General features: G+C 30.8%; 1 non-coding gene across 1 annotated transcript; it reads left to right on the top strand.

Annotated features, from left to right (window-relative positions):
• The first annotated feature begins 8,552 nt into the window (after positions 1-8,552).
• Positions 8,553-8,634, top strand: TRNAS-GCU (transfer RNA serine (anticodon GCU)). The gene has a single exon. It is a non-coding gene; the product is annotated as a tRNA-Ser (tRNA).
• The last annotated feature ends 8,017 nt before the right edge of the window (positions 8,635-16,651 follow it).

Here is a 16,651-nt window from a genome sequence, read left to right as displayed (position 1 = left end):
GGTAAAAGAGCATCTCTTCTTCATTGGCAGACCAATCACTTCAGTTTTCATATGATGGGCTACCATAATTTTGGGCCCAATGAATGTCCTGTCCATATACATGCATCATTACTTCTTTTATTTTTGAAGCATACCATTAAAAATATCATTAAATGCAAGACTTTTCTTCCCACAGTGAATCATGGAGGCCTTCGAGATAAAAAAATGACAAGAGATGAAGCATGTTCGTATTCAATAAAACTTACTAATTGCTATGACATTTTTTCCTTTTTACATGACATCTTTCAATTTCACATTTCTATGATAAACATTAAATGTACTGAGAAAATATCACACTGTTAATTTAGATTGTAACATCACATAGAACCTTGTTTTGGTATAACTTAATTACGCACAAAATTGGAACAATGATCTATACTTTACTATACAGGTGATTTTTCTCTTCATATATCACCAAATAAGGCAATGTTATACTGTTTGAACCATTATGTAGTTAGAATGAATGGATAAATGACATCCGATCCAATTGAGGTAAGCTAGAATAATTATCAATATTAAGTTCATAATAATGATTGAGATTGTATATAGTTATATTCAATGTTTCACAATTGTTACATTGAGAATGGTTGCTTATCATTGTTGGGCCTTGGCTGTGGACCATAATACAGGGGCTAGTTTAGGTGATTCAATCAAAGTATATCTGAGAATGCATTCGATGAATCTATAAAAAAATTGTCCTAAAGGATTATTATTACACAATATATAACGTTGAAGCTTGTCATTAAAAAAAAGGTGACAAAAATTAAGTTTCGATGTTTTAATATCAAATTGTACTTATTAATGATTTTACCTAACTTATTAACTTAGCTAGTTAAATTATCACATTAGATATAACTTGTCAAAATTTAGTCAAACGAACTATCTAATTAAACACAACTTGATAATTTAGTTGAATGAATTATTTTAGTAATGTGTAATTGGAGTAAGCTAATTAAGTCAATTATTTAACTAAATGTAACTTAATAACTTATTTGAATGAATTATCCAACTAGATGTGTTATTTTCAAATAATCATTAAGATTGAAATACACTTATTAGTAATTTAACCAACATATAGCAAAACACACTTATCAATATTATAACAAATAAATATTGAAGTACACTTCTTTTTACTTATGTGTATTTATTATAGTTAAGGGTTCGATCTCTATCCATTTAGTGATCTAACAAATAGTCACAATAAAGAATGTAATATGCTCGTCCAACTAGAGCCAAAATAGCAAGTTTCCTAAGCTAAGTGAGCTGGCTCGATCAGCCACTTCAAATTTGCCAAAAATTCCAAATACTCGCCCTGCTAGCTAATTCTACTCGCTTAGCAAGAGCCAAAAATGCAAGCTCCCCAAGTTAAGCGAGCTGGCTCGCTCAGCTAGTGGAACCCACTACCAAAACTCCCGTATACTCGCCCAGCTAGTCAATTTTGCTCGCCCAGCTGGATTGCATAATTCTACTGCATTAAAATTACAAAATTAGCACTTTTAGACCACCCATGACTAGGGATGGCAAAAAAATATGTGCCCGTGAATATCCGCAGATAAAATTCGCGACGAATATTTGGTACTTGCGGATATTTACTATCAATGGGTTGCAGGTAGCGGATATTTTAATACCTGCTTATAAACGGGTCAGGTGCGAGTATTACACTATCCGTATCCGCAGATATCCGCTACAAGCAAAAAATAAAAATGAAAATTTAATTTATATTTTATTAAGTTAAATTTAATTAAAATTAACATTATTATAAGGTTAAATTTAATTAAAATTAAATTTTAATTTATATTTTATTTAAGGCTTAATTGTTTATTTTGTCCCTAGTTTTGTTCAAGTGTATCAATTAGGTATGACCTTTGAAAAGAGTGTCAAATGCGTCCTCATTTTGTAAATTTTGCATCAACGAAGTCCCTTCCGTTAGATGGAAACAAACAGAGTTAATGGATTGATGATATGTCATAAGACAATGTTAACGTGTTATTTTGTAGGTGTATTTGTGCTGATGTGTTAGTGAATTAGGGGTTGACGTGGAAAGTAACTCACCCTTGACGCACCATTGTCTTAATTCTTCCATTATTTCATCTTTTCTCACTTTCTTTGCCGAAAAAAAAAACTACTCATTCTTGCTCTTAGCAACAGATTCATCAACCTCATTCATCACTCCCCGTAACACTCATATTCATGACCCAACAATATCATCGCCTTCACTCATACCCTAGAAAATCTCCATCATCCTCATATAGTCACCTACACATTCAAACACAACCAAAATATAGAGAAACACCGAAAAAAGAAGAAAAGTAATCCTTGATAGTGATTTTCAACTTCGAATAGAAGTAGATGAACTCCTCTATCACGCACAAGAGGGGAAAACGAAAAGGTTGAACTGTCGCAAAGGACGATGGCAGTATCTCTAGCCGAGCTTGATGATCGTCACGATGGCTGGTTTTGCACGAGAGAGGACTAAGATGGTATTCTGCAGTGGCACTCTCTGCCGATGAGGAGGAGCGACGGCCCTGGCTTGGCCGCGACGGTGACTTTCGCGGGAAAGCATTGTTGACGGCATCGGCAACCTTGTCAGTCCAAGTTGTTGCGATGACGAGCGGCGGAGGCACGAGCAACAGAGTTGCTGGCAATGCTTCACGGTGTCGGAGCTTACCTCACACGCGCACAGAGGGAGGAACATCGTAGTGGCTGGCGGTGTCTCTAGCGATGATTGGTGCCGCCGGCGACAATTTTGGTTTGCCAGATAGAGGCACGACGACAGTTGTCATGCAAAGGGCAGAGTAGGTGGAGAAGAGACCTTCATTTTTGAAAAAGAAAAAAAGAAACCCTAGTGCCTTCTAATCTGAAGAGAAAGAAAAGAGGGCTTGGGTCTGGCCCAGAAAATACCAAGTGCACTCCTAAATTTAATCTCTGCACCCATTCACTAACGCGTCACCAGGAATACACCTAAAAGATGACATGTTAGCACTGTCTTCTGCCATATCATCAATCCTTCACTCTGTTTGTTTCTATTTAGCAGAAGAGACTTCATCGACGCAAAATTTACTAAGGACGTATTTAACACTCTTTTCAAAGGTTGGACTTAATTGACACAATTCAATAAAATTGTGGACAAAATAAGCAATTAAGCCTTAATTTAATTTATATTATATTTTTTTAAATTTTATTTAAATTTTATTATAATAATTTATAAAAATATATGTTTTTAAATATTTTTTGGTATCCGTGGATTTTAAAATACTCGCGAATATTCTTCTGACCAATTTTACTAATTTCTAACACTTCTAGATATGATTATAAACTATTTTAGACTTAAACAAAAGTGTATAACAAATCTCACTAATAATCAACTATTTATAAGAAGACATCAACTCAAAAACCTCTAAATTCTCAACATAGAGACCAAAATCACATTCTATTTATTCTAGCTCATTTTTAAGTAATTTAATAACTCTAACAAGTCATAAATGACTTACTAACACACCCCAAACCTTCCATTTGAACACAAAACCATTGATTCAAAATCTCACTAGTCCAAACTCTCAAAATGAATCTTAAAAACTAACCAAAATACCACCAATTTTCTATTAATTATTTCCAAACCAGATTTTAACACATCACAACTCTAAAAAGTTTTAATTGACATGAAAACAGACTTGAAATATCAGATTACTCACTCCAACCACTATATTACAATTTTGCCTATTAAGACATTTATTTCAAATACCAAACCATATACTTTGATACTCACCACCCTTTAACCATTTTAGTTAATTTCAATCATCAATACAACATTACAACAACATATCATGACAACTAATCAACTCCACACATACTCAACAAATTACACTCATTCAACCAATTCATCATCATTTTCAACACAATCCACAACATGCATCAATTTCATAAACTTCCAAATATCATTTTGTACTTAATAATTAAATTAGAAAATAACATTAGCTTCCCTCACCTTACACCAAAGCTACCAAGTTTTATACACGTCAAACCCTTGTTTCAAGCTCAAGGAACCCTAGGAATGCCTATAAACCTCAGAATTGATATCAGAATAGATCATTAGGACGGTTTATTGACAAAGAAGGAGGAATAGATAAGGGTGAACACATGCGTCAACTCTAGAAACTATAAAATTTAGAACAGAACAACGAAAGGAAAAAAGAAGTCGAAACTTACTTTTTATAGAAAAATTGATCAGGTAAAAACCTAGACATCACTATTGTGGTCATTTAGGCATCTATTGATCATCAAAGAGATGACTCAGAAGTTAGAAAAGATAAAGAAAAAGTTAGAACTCAAGAGAAATTTTTTTAAAGAAATGATTTGTGTTTTAAATAATAATAGTGGTATAAACTTCTATTTATATTACAAAACCTTTATTATTAAAATAAGTCAGTCTCACTAAAATAAGACACCAATCTACTTTAATTACTCAAAATTTTAAATTCTTACATAAATAAAATCAACACTCTACTATGTTTATCTCTCATGTAAACAAAAGAATAATTGGTGATGTCCATACTTTATTATTGACGAGGTTTACACATATTTTTTTATAAAATAATAGTGAATGTTTAAAAAAACAAAAATTATTAAATATGTGAAGGATTAATGAGGTATTCCACTAATTTTTAAATTAAAATATAAAAGTATAAATGTAAAGTTAGTACTCGGAGCAATGCAACCCTCCAATAAGTAACAGGTTTTGATTTGTGACTGGCTATACACGTCGGCATTCAATTGACGCAACTGTCATTACTTTCACCTTGTTTATTTGATTTCACATGAATATTGTATGATATTTCAAACGCTATGAATCTGTTGCCATACTTTAATCTTTCATGTATTGGTAGGGTTGGGCTTAGTGTTCTTTTCACGTAGACATTTTATGTTAAATTCACGTCAAAATGTTTTGGTATCATGATGAGGAGGATGTAATTTTCAATAGAGTTAGTAAGATGTGATCGGTTTAAAACTTTGAAAAACAAAAAGAAATACGTTGAGACCAAGCTTTAGAAAATATAATTTACAATTTTTGACATCATTCACCGTGGCGTCAAAACGAAAAACATTAACAAATTACTTGCCTTTCGAGTTTGCTCACAGCGGACTTTATGGTAACTTGACCCTTAATATTGAGCACTACCCATTGATTAATATTACTAATTTCTTTTGTGATTAATTGATCTGATAACTTGGTTCATTTTTCTGAATATTTTTTCATATACATATGTACTTAGAAGTCAATTATTAGTCGGATGATAATTTTTAATCAGATTCGATGATTGAAGTATTATATAGTTCGAACGATCACTAATTTTAAAATTATTTTGATTAAAGGTTTTATTATGAATAATTATGTTTAGACCTCTTAGTCAGAAGTTCATCACAAAATTTATAAATAGAGTTTTAAGATAAAGTATGTTATACATAGTTAATTACATATTTATTGTCTTTGCTAAATGACCATGGCACCGGAGGACCTCACAAGTAGTCATCGATCAATGTTGATATAGAAGGCTTAACCTTATATACTTGAAACATTTTGGTATCCACCGTGGAAGGAGCGAATATTTGTGTTAAATCTCATGTGATTACAAGGAACATGACGAGTAACGTTGTTGTAGAAGAAACGTCCGAAAACTAGTCTGATCCTATGAAGATAATGAAAAATATGTAGAGACAAATGGATGAAATGCAACGGAGGATGAGGAAGAGTTAAAAATCCTACTGAAAATGCGACTATGCACCAAGAATAGAGTGCCAGAAACTTTGTGCCTCCTATACCAACTTACTTAGTACTGACCAAGCAATGTGAAGAGTCTTGTTGAACAGCTTAGGAAGACAACACAAGGACTAACAAGAATCATTTATTCGTCACAATAGTAAACACGGTCACAATAGTAAATTTTAATAACTCAATAACTAGTTATATTACTTCATTCTCTTATTTATATATTTTATTATTTATTTAGTGGTTAAGATAGGTGATGGTGTGGGTTCTAAAAGTGACAAGATTAATGGAAATTGAAGTGGTGTGGAATGGAATATAGGAGAGGTGAACAAAGAAAATGAACAAATGAAAGACGCGTTTTGAGAAGTAGAGAAAAAAAAACAATTAAAAACTAATAACAAAAAAATATACATTGAATAAAAAAAACACATTTAATCATTTTAAATAAATTAAAAATTAAATTAAAACAATAAGCAAATCACATCAAATGAATCTCACTCGTACTAAAATTTAAACTTAAATATAAATATTAATGATAAAAAGTATCGTATAAGTACTCAATGAATATTTTTAAGATCTAATTTATAAGTTGAGTTATGATGGTTCAGGATGAGGTTGAGTCAAGTTGGTCCAAGTTCAAGATCAAGTAGAATCGTCCCAAATTTAAGACAAGTAGACTCTAGCTAAAAGTTGAGATAAGTTGACTCGGACCGAGAGTCTAGGAAAGTCATCTTAAGCCTGACGTTGAGTAGAGTCAGCATGGGCCTAAGCCAAGTTGAGTCGGCACGAGTCCAAGGTCAAATAAAGTCAACCTAATCCCATGTAGAGTTTAATAGACATAAACCCACATCAAGTTAAGTCAGTCTGAACCTAAATTTATTGAAGTTAGCTCTAGCATATGTTGAAGTGAGATGACCTAAACCTAAGTCATGTTAAGTGAACCAAACACATATTGACACAAATTAGCCTAGGTCTAGGTAGAGCCAAATCAAGTATATTAATTCGATCTTATTATATTTAATCTAATTGGTAGAATGGATTCAATCTAGATTTAATCTAATTTAAATTAGATCGAAAAATAAAAATCTAATTAAATATAAATTATAGATCCAATTTATTTTATTTTATTTAAATTAAATCTAGACTAAAATTTAAAAAATCTAAATGAAGTTAATATAACAATCTCCTCATACATATAATTTTTATTTAACCTCAAGGGTCTTTTCGCTAGTCCAAGGTCGAGCAAAGTCGACCCTTCCCGAAGTTTAAGCCGAGTTAACTTAATTCAAAGGTTGAATCAAATCACCTTAGGTAAACTTAAGTCGGTCAAGGCCAAAGATTGATCCGAGTCAACACAAGTTGAAAATCGAGACAAGTTAGTCTGAGTCAAAAGTCAAGCAGAGTTGACCCAGACTAAAAGATTAAACTAAGGTTGTCCGGGTCGAATGTCAAGTAGAGTCGGTCCAGACCAACGAGTTGAAGGTCAAGTCAAGTTGTCCTAGTATGAAGATCAATATGAATCCACCCAAGTTGAAGAAATGAGAGGAGTTAGCCTAGGCTAAAAATTGAGCTAAGTTAGTCCCGACCAAAGGTTGAGACAAGTCTATTCAAATCGAAGATCGAGAGGCGAGTTAGTCTAGGTCGAAGTCAAGTTGAGTTATCTTGGTCAAAAACTTAAGTTGGCACAGGTTGAAGAATAAAGCTAGGTTGACTTGGAAATAAGGTCAGAATGAGTCATTTCATGTTGAAGGTTGAAATGAGTCGGCCTCGATTGAGGGCCTAATCGAGCGAACCCTAATTAAAGGTTAAACCTAGTTGATCGCGATCAAAAATCGAGTAAAGTTGTCATAGACTAAGGTCTAGCCAGAAGCCAAGGTCAAAGGTTAACACGAGTTAAATACAACTAGAAATAAAATGATTTAGTCAAAATTGAATTAAATGAACCAAACTCATGTTAACTCAAGTCAACCTAGATTTAAGTCGAATAAAATCGAAACAATCCACGTTTAAAGACTAATAATTAAATATACTATATCTCATTGAATTTAATCTAATTAATAAAATACATAACATCTAAATTTAATATAATTTAAATTGATTAAAAAATCTAAACCTAACTAAAGTATAAAATAAATCTAAATTATACATCTAATGTATTTTATTGAATATTAAATCTAAAATAAATTTTTAAAAAAACAACTGAACTTAATATAAGAATCATACAACTTTTTACGGTTTTTACTTAATCTCGACTATCTATTTCCCCAATAATAATGCAGACTATACAGTAACTTTATTTATTTACACACGTTGAACTACTTTCCCTGGTGCAAATACACACTTTTTCTTTACCTTTTATTCAGCATCTACTCCTTTAATTCTTAGACACTCACACCTCATTGTCCTTGTATATATACAAAGAGAATAATGTCTACTAAATTTAAAACATCATGCATATTGTTCAAACTCTACTCATTACAAGACCCACAAAATAATTACGCCTACATTATTTGTTTAAAAATCATACTTCATTTTCTCTATTTTTTTTCTCTATCTTCCTCTTCCTTTAATAATAACAAAGACAAAATTGATATTTTATATAAAGAAATAAAATAATAATAATTTATCGGTGCCCTTAAACCATATATTCGAAGGGAGTAAAACTATTCTACAGAAAAATCAAACTTTATTTTTTTGTTTTGAGTTTGAATAATATTAAATACAATAATTGAAATAGATATAGCAAATTGTCGCTTTGGCCGAGTGGTTAAGGCGTGTGCCTGCTAAGTACATGGGGTTTCCCCGCGAGAGTTCGAATCTCTCAGGCGACGAAAATGGTTTTTTATAATGTTGTTATGTTGTAGTTTATTATGTTTTAGTTTTCCAGTTTTGATTTGGTTTTGAAGTTGAATGGTGAAATGTTCTAAGAAGAAAGAAATTTCCGACAGAGGGCCCACAAGTGTGCGTTGTGAACTGGGGAAGGTTGAGTCGCGTCTTCTGCCTGCCCTAGACATCACCTCTGACCAAAATTCTTCCTTATTTTTTTTTCATTTCACAAATCATTAACACCATCCAATAATTGCTTTAAATAGTTAGTTCAACTCCATTTTTCATATTCAATTTTCAATAAATGAAACCCTAATAATCAATCAATATATTTCCATTATTTTTGCACAATATTCCTATTCTCTTACACAAACCATTCGTTGCAACTCTGACTGTGTCATACACAACGATAACAAAGTAATGGATAATTGATATTTATGGAATATTTTAATATTTATTTATAAATAAAATGATCATATTATTTATATTTAAGTATTCAAACCACTAAAAAAATAAAAATATTTTATTTGATTAAATTTATAAATAAAAATACTACAAATTTTAAAATATATGTGAGTATCTTTTAAGCGATATTAAATTAATAATGAACGAAGGTTTTATTTCAGGTAACGGATAAGAAGTATTTATGTTGGATCCAACACATTGTGATTGTAGTTTTACAATTCACTTGTCCACCATCTGAGGAGAAGTACGACGACGTTTAATTTTGAAATGTGAAAAGGCGAAAGTGGGAAAGTGAATAATGTATGGAGAATAGCATTTGGTTCCTCCCAATGGACACTGTAACCATTGGTCATTCATTGAAACGTCTTTTCTGTTTACTAATTCTGTTCGAGCAAGTTGCTATGCCATTTATGTTGGATCAAAATTATTATTTATTGTTTATTATTTATCATTCATTTTCCAAAGTCCACATTGTGAATTCATTGCAACCTACTAGATATTGACTTCATTTAATTAACATCTCACATGCAACTTATTGGGAATGAAGTCAGTTATTAAACTTCAGAAGGAATAGTAGATTATAATTTATCACTCTAACATCTTTATCAGTTTTTTATTTCTTTTTTACGAGTTTATGCTGTTAAATTACTTTAACATCCTTTTACGATTTTTATTTTCATTAAAAATTTATTAACTTACATTTTATTCATATTTTATTTTATTATTGCAAAAATATGTTTTTAAAATAAAAAAAATGATTTTTTATCCTTGTAACTCAAAATTTTATTTTAAGTTATGTTGTCATATTTTAATAATGGAAAGATATTATAAAATATAACTTTTAATTTTGTAACTCATTCTATGACCTTTCTATAGAAACTTTGAATAATAATTAAATTCTAACAAGTAAATATGTTTTTAATATTATACAGCGAAATTCATTGTCATACACTTACTTTTGTTCTTTTAATAAGAAGGTTAATATCCGTTTTGTCTCAATTCATATCAATGTCAGAATTATATATTAAGTCTCTATTTAATTTAAATTTTATATTTAAAATTTTGACTGAGTCCTACTTTTAAAAAGAAAAAATTGAATGATGTTATTTTCTTCTAAAATAAGATCAAATTAATAATTATTTATTAATATATATATATATATTATTTAATTTATAATTAAGTTGTTTTACTTAAATATTGAAATTAATTTTTTTTAATTTAAATTTAAAAATGACCTATTACATATATTAAATTTAAAATATTAAATATGTTAATGTAAAGTAATACTTATAATTTAAAAGTGATAGTTGTTGTTTGTGAGTTATTTAAGATTTAAAATAAAGAAAAAGAAAAATAGATAAATTCTTAATATTAGGTTTATTTAAAAAGCTCTTTTTTACGTGTTTTTTAAAATTAATTTTTTTTATGAAGTTGCAGTCTATATAATTTGCTTCTAAAAGAAGGAAAATGCCAAGAAAAATTAAGTCAATAGTTATTCTTTACGTGATAATTGTTTCTAAAAATGAAATAAGATATAAGGTGTTTAAAAATTAAATAAGCTGTTAAACTGGATATAATGAGTTTAAAAAATGAAATAAGATAATCACAAAACTAATCAGCATTTTTGAACACGTGTCCATGATGATTTGATGCAACTCTTTTCGTTTTTTAATTTGATAGATAACGGAACAAGTTGAGTTTGGTCAGAGTGATGTAAATTACATTTTTAAAAATAATCTCAATTATTTTTCAACGAAATTATTTTCTTAATTTATTTTTTAAAAGAACTGAATTCAACTCTATTTTAATACTAAATCAAACAATCCAATGAATAAGTCACCATTGTTGACTATAAATGGTCAACTACAAAATTAAATGTAGTAGCCAAGTGTTAATTCAAGAGTAAATGAGTGTTTTATTTTCCAAACAATATCTCACAAACAAAATTACGTGATTAGCCTTCGGAGTAGCGGTGACTTATGGATTACAATTGAAAATTAAACTTTTAATCTTTTTTTATTCCAAAATTTTTGGACCAAGACATTATGCTTTTATTTAATAAATAAAGTTCTCCAAAAACAAAAAAAGCTCAAGTAATTCTCAGGTGAAATTAAGTTAGGTCGAATAAGGGTGATTGAAATGAGTTTGAACTATGTAAACAAAATTATTGTTTAAATTTGATTTGTTTCTTTGTAAGTTTTTTAAGTTAAATTCTATATTTTGAAAGATTTAGCAAAAATATGTATGAATAATTATTATTGTTTCATTTGGTTTAAGACGAGATACATTCGGCGCAACTCTCCCCTATCTCGATGAATAATTATTATTGTTTCTGTTGGATTAAGACGAGATACATTCGGTGCAACTCTCCCCTATTTCGGATGAACATTCACTTTCTCTTTGTTCGGGGTGACCGATCAGTTTGAGGGAGTGACATGCAGAAAACAATCTAAGGCTCAAGTCGAAATTTTTCTTTGAAGTTCTAAAGTAATTTGATTATGAAAAAAAAAATTTCTTTTACCTCAAAATTAAACCTCTATTTATAAAGTTTACCAAAATCTTACATGTTAATTTACTCATTAATGGTCATCAATGTCAGCTTTAATCAGTCATCAATAGCAGTTATCGTATTGATTGTGCTTTAACTTTGCTCAACTGAATGTCCTGACTGAACGGCTATGAAGTCTCTTTCTGTACTCTTTCTGTACTCCGACCATTCAGTCCATTCTATTCAACACACAATCATACCCGATCGACTAGATCTAACCCTATAGTAACATAGGCCCCCAAGCCCTAACAAAATCTTGGATATTGCGTTGAGTTTTTTCTGTTCTACTAATCAGGTGATAAATTTACTCTAGCAAAAACTATCAAGGATGACTCTGATTCATGTCTGTTCTACTGATCAGGTGATAAATTTACTCTAACAAAAACTATCAAGGATGACTCTGATTCATGTGACAACATGTGTCCCTCCAGGATTTATGAAAAGACGAGAAAAGATAGAAGCCAAAACGTCACCACTGTAAAAGGTCAGGTCTAACCCAATAGTAACAATAATAATAATTATTCTTATTATAATTATTATTATTATTATTATTAAAAGTTTCTAGAGAAGAAAAAATATTAAAATTGAAATTATTTTTTTACAAATTAAATTTAATTTATACGTAGAATACAGAATAATGGTACAAGACATTATAGCTTATATCATTGATGTATGATCTTATTGCGTAGGAGAGTAGATATTAGGTTGAATTGTTGCTGTTCAAATTTTGGAGATTTTGCTTATTGCGTTTGAAAACTCTTGTTGCAAGACAATTTTTCTTTTCGTTCTTCAGATTTTGACATTTTTTTTTCCTTACATGAAATTCAGTTTATCATTGAAAAATAAATTACGTAAAATTTGTAAAGAAAAATCAAATATTTTTTCTCAACTTTTATTCTTTTAATTTCTTTTCATTATTATACACTAAAATTCTATTAAAATAGTATGTCTCTAAAAGCTTATTTATATAAAATCTTTAAATGGGTATAGGCTGTTCTTAAATAGGCTAATTAAATAATAATAAAAAGCAAAAAATTAAGTAAAACAGACCATAACTATGAAAATTAAAACTACCGCGGCTCATGGCATACAAGAAAAATAAATATAATAGTTGAAACTTTACGGGTCTCCCTTTTCCTTTTATCAATTCTCAAATTTCTCTTCTTTCTTCGAGCATATACATCGTCTCTTTTATTTTCTTTGAAAGTAGTATCAACGTTTATTTTTATTTTTTATTTTTCATAAAAAATGTTCTTACAATCAATTTTTTTAGCGTTCATTTAATTGTTACATTACAATTCAATATTTATCACGACAGTTATATATATATATATATATATATATATATATATATATATATATATATATATATATATATATATATATATATATAATTGTTCAAGAAAGAAATTATATAATAAAATAAAACTCTATTTTATTATCTTTTCACAATTTGCCATTGGTGTAATTCATTATCATCATACATGATAAACTAATATTTAAAAAAAAAAATTCAAACACTTACATATTTAACATTCATTCAAACATTTTCGTCTTTTTCCCATTCAATATAATAAATATCATTTAAAAGTTCATTTATTAACTTAATCATACCATAATAACATAATTAAATATTTAATATTTCTTAGTTCAATTAGATATTTCTCATATAAACTATTGACATGGCATCATTGATACATTTAAACTTTATTTTTGAAAGATTTTGTTTTTTGAATTGGAGATAGAGACTTGCATATATTATACTATCTCCATTAAGTTGTCATTTATAACAAAACTATATCACAGTGATAAAGTCTTCCTCCTGTAACAATGTAAATTCCTTATGGTTTATCAAATATAGTTTTTTTTTTTACTTTGCATACTAGGTCATAAAAACATCTATGGTCTCTTATTATCTAATATCTTTCTTTCCATGGATATGATATTAGTAGATTAGATCATTTCTTTTCAGAATTCCAATTCAATACATAACTTATAATCTCTTAATATAATATTTACTATTTGAAAACAAGTATGTTCACGTATTAAATATCACATATTAAATTGAATCATAACAAACTGTACATATATATTTCATCTTAATCAAACACTCATCACATATCACATATACTTACCAAAATAAAGTATTAGCAAATCACAATTAATTTTTCATTTCATTAATATAATATTTAAATACAAATGTATTATTCAAAAAAAATTATGAAAGATAAACCAATGTTTACATTTAAAAGTTTAGTTTTTAAAGGTTTATAATTATCTCGCCAACTCGTGGCTCGCTTAATAAATTAAAAATATGGTTAAAAATATGTTGAGATTCACTTAGCTAGAATTATGCTTGCTTAGTCATACGCGTCAATATACTTAGTGAATTTTGGCTTGTTCAACTAATGAATCCTAGAAGATTTTATAAATACAACTTTGCTAACAAGAACTTACTCATCCAATGACCAAATCTCTCGAATTTTCACTCATGAATTTCACCTAGCAAGAAATTGGCACACACAAAAACACTATAAATTCTATTTTAAAGACTTGCCTAATGAGTAATGCTCTCTGAGCTTTCTGTATTTTAAATACTCAAATTTCGCACTTACCCAATGAATTTGCATAATTCAAAACTCTAAATGTGTGCTCCTGAATGTCGAGAAATGAGGAAAAATTCATCTATAAAAGATTATTTGATGCTCAAGTAAGTAAGATAACAATAATTATGTGTATAAGGGATTAATTATACGTTCGAGTGTGTCTTTCTGATGAATATGCATGAGTATTTATAGGATCTCGGGACCCTATGCCATGTCATTTATGTGGTTTGAATAAGGAATATGTTTATTAGAGACAAGCTATTAAAGGTGCATTTAATGGTTTTTTAAAAGATAACAAAATTGTCGAAACTATAACAATGGACCCTTAATGGGTCACACTGCCTGATTTATTTGGATCAGGTATGTACATAAACAAATATATGTCGATCTATCAAATTGGTCGTAACTAGGTATTTCCATTTTTTTTCACTAGTACAATAAAGAGTAAAGGCACCGGTTGTATATGTTTATAGGCATTGGTTCTACAACCGAGGCATACGTGGACGAGGTAAAAAGGTTAAGCTTTATGCCTCGGCTATAGACCGAGATAAAACGAAACAGGAATATGCCTCGGTTCTTAGATAACCGAGGCAATAACGTGTGTGTGTGTTTTTTTTTTAGACTTTAGACTCGGTTCATTCATTATGTCATGCCAAACAAACTCAAGATTTCCCAATTTCAGCTCAAGAATCTAAAACAAACAAGAAAACCATAACAGGAATCAAACAAGACACAATATTACAACAATCAATGTCAAAAATCTGTCTAGAGAAGCAGCAAACATCATGAACTCATACATATAAACAACCAATGTCAAAATTACAACCCACAAAACCAAAGTGATAACAGCAACAACTAATGAGAAGAAGAAGCAGAAACTCAGAAGCAAAGATGAAGATGGACTTAAGCTGAAGCGTTTTAGATCAAATTTCTTCCTCTTCGCACATGGGTTTCTCTGTTCTTCCCCCAACAAAAGCATCTCCGACCACCACCATCTCCCCCACGAAGCTTGCCAGCATCCACCATCACTGACTTCCTCTGCTCCCCCTCCGCCGTCCCCACCCTCCTCGCCACCGTCACTGACTTCCTCTGCTCCCCCTCCGTCGTCCCCAGGAAGCTTGCCAGCATATCATTCGTCGTCCCCACCCTCCTCGCCATCGTCACTGACTTCCTCTGCTCCCCCTCCTTCCACGAATCCTCCGTCCTCGGGTGGTTCTCCGCTCATCATAGATCTGCCCTCCGCCCCTCCATGCGCGCAGATCTGCCCTTCGCCCCTCCATGTGCCTAGATCTGCCCTTCGTCCCTCCATGCGCCCAGATCTGCCCTCCGTCACCTCCCTCCGTCACCGTTGCGTCCTCGTCGCCGTTGCGTTCTCGTCGCCGCGTCCTTGCCGCCGCTGCGTCCTCGTCGCTGTTGCGTCCTCGTCGTTGTGTCCTCGCCGTTGCGTCCTCGCTGCCGCCGCGTCCACTGTCGGTGCTGCCTCGCCGCGTCCACCGTCGTCGCACATTGCATAAGAAGAGGAGGTTGTCGCACATCGCACATCGCAGGAGAAGATCGCAGGAGAAGAGGCGGAGAAGAGGAGAGGTGCTTTGGGGAAATGATTAGGCTACCCAGGTTTTTCTCGATTTAAGCCACAGTCCAGCCCAATATGCCTCGGGTCCATGCCAACTGAGGCCGTATCTTTGCTACGTGAGGGTTATGCCTCGGTTCACTCTGGTAACCGAACCAGTATTTTTTTTAGACACCGGTTGCTTAACAATCGAGGCATATAATGCTTTTAAAATTATGAGACTACCACCGCATTTTGATATGCTTCAGTTCAATAAAAATTGAGTCATAATGTACGAGTTAAAAACTTCATTTTTTACTAGTGTTTATACCCAAAATAATATATTTTAAAATAATTTTCCATTAAACCAATTTGACTTAATTAATATATCATACTCAATTCTCTACTCACAGGTCACAAAAATATTTTAATTAAATATCTCATTTTAACATTCAATCATCATCAAATACTAAAACACATATATTTTCTATATTAATTACCAACTTTGGTGATCACAAATTATCAACTTTGGTGATCACATGGGTGTAAGACCCATGAAAAATATTTATCTTAATAGTAAAAATTGTATTACTAGTTTATAAAATGTGGAAAGCTAAATAAGAAATTTTGATAGCTTAAATGGTAGAAAATTGTGGGGATTTCAAGAACATGGGTTCAAACTCTTTTCTACCTTTTTCTTTAAAAAAAAATTAAAAAAAAAAGAAAAAATTAAAATATTGATAATGGATAAAGCACTCCAGGTTTGAAGGCATTATTGAGGGATCCAATATGTCAAGTGGTGATTAAAATATTAATATAATAAAATAATATTAAAATAATAAATAATATTAAAA

The sequence above is a fragment of the Vigna angularis genome, chromosome 10 (assembly GCF_016808095.1).
Source record: "Vigna angularis cultivar LongXiaoDou No.4 chromosome 10, ASM1680809v1, whole genome shotgun sequence".
In the NCBI taxonomy this organism is placed as follows: Eukaryota; Viridiplantae; Streptophyta; class Magnoliopsida; order Fabales; family Fabaceae; genus Vigna; species Vigna angularis.
Note: the sequence above shows the minus strand (reverse complement) of the source record. Positions and strands in the feature narration are given on the sequence as shown.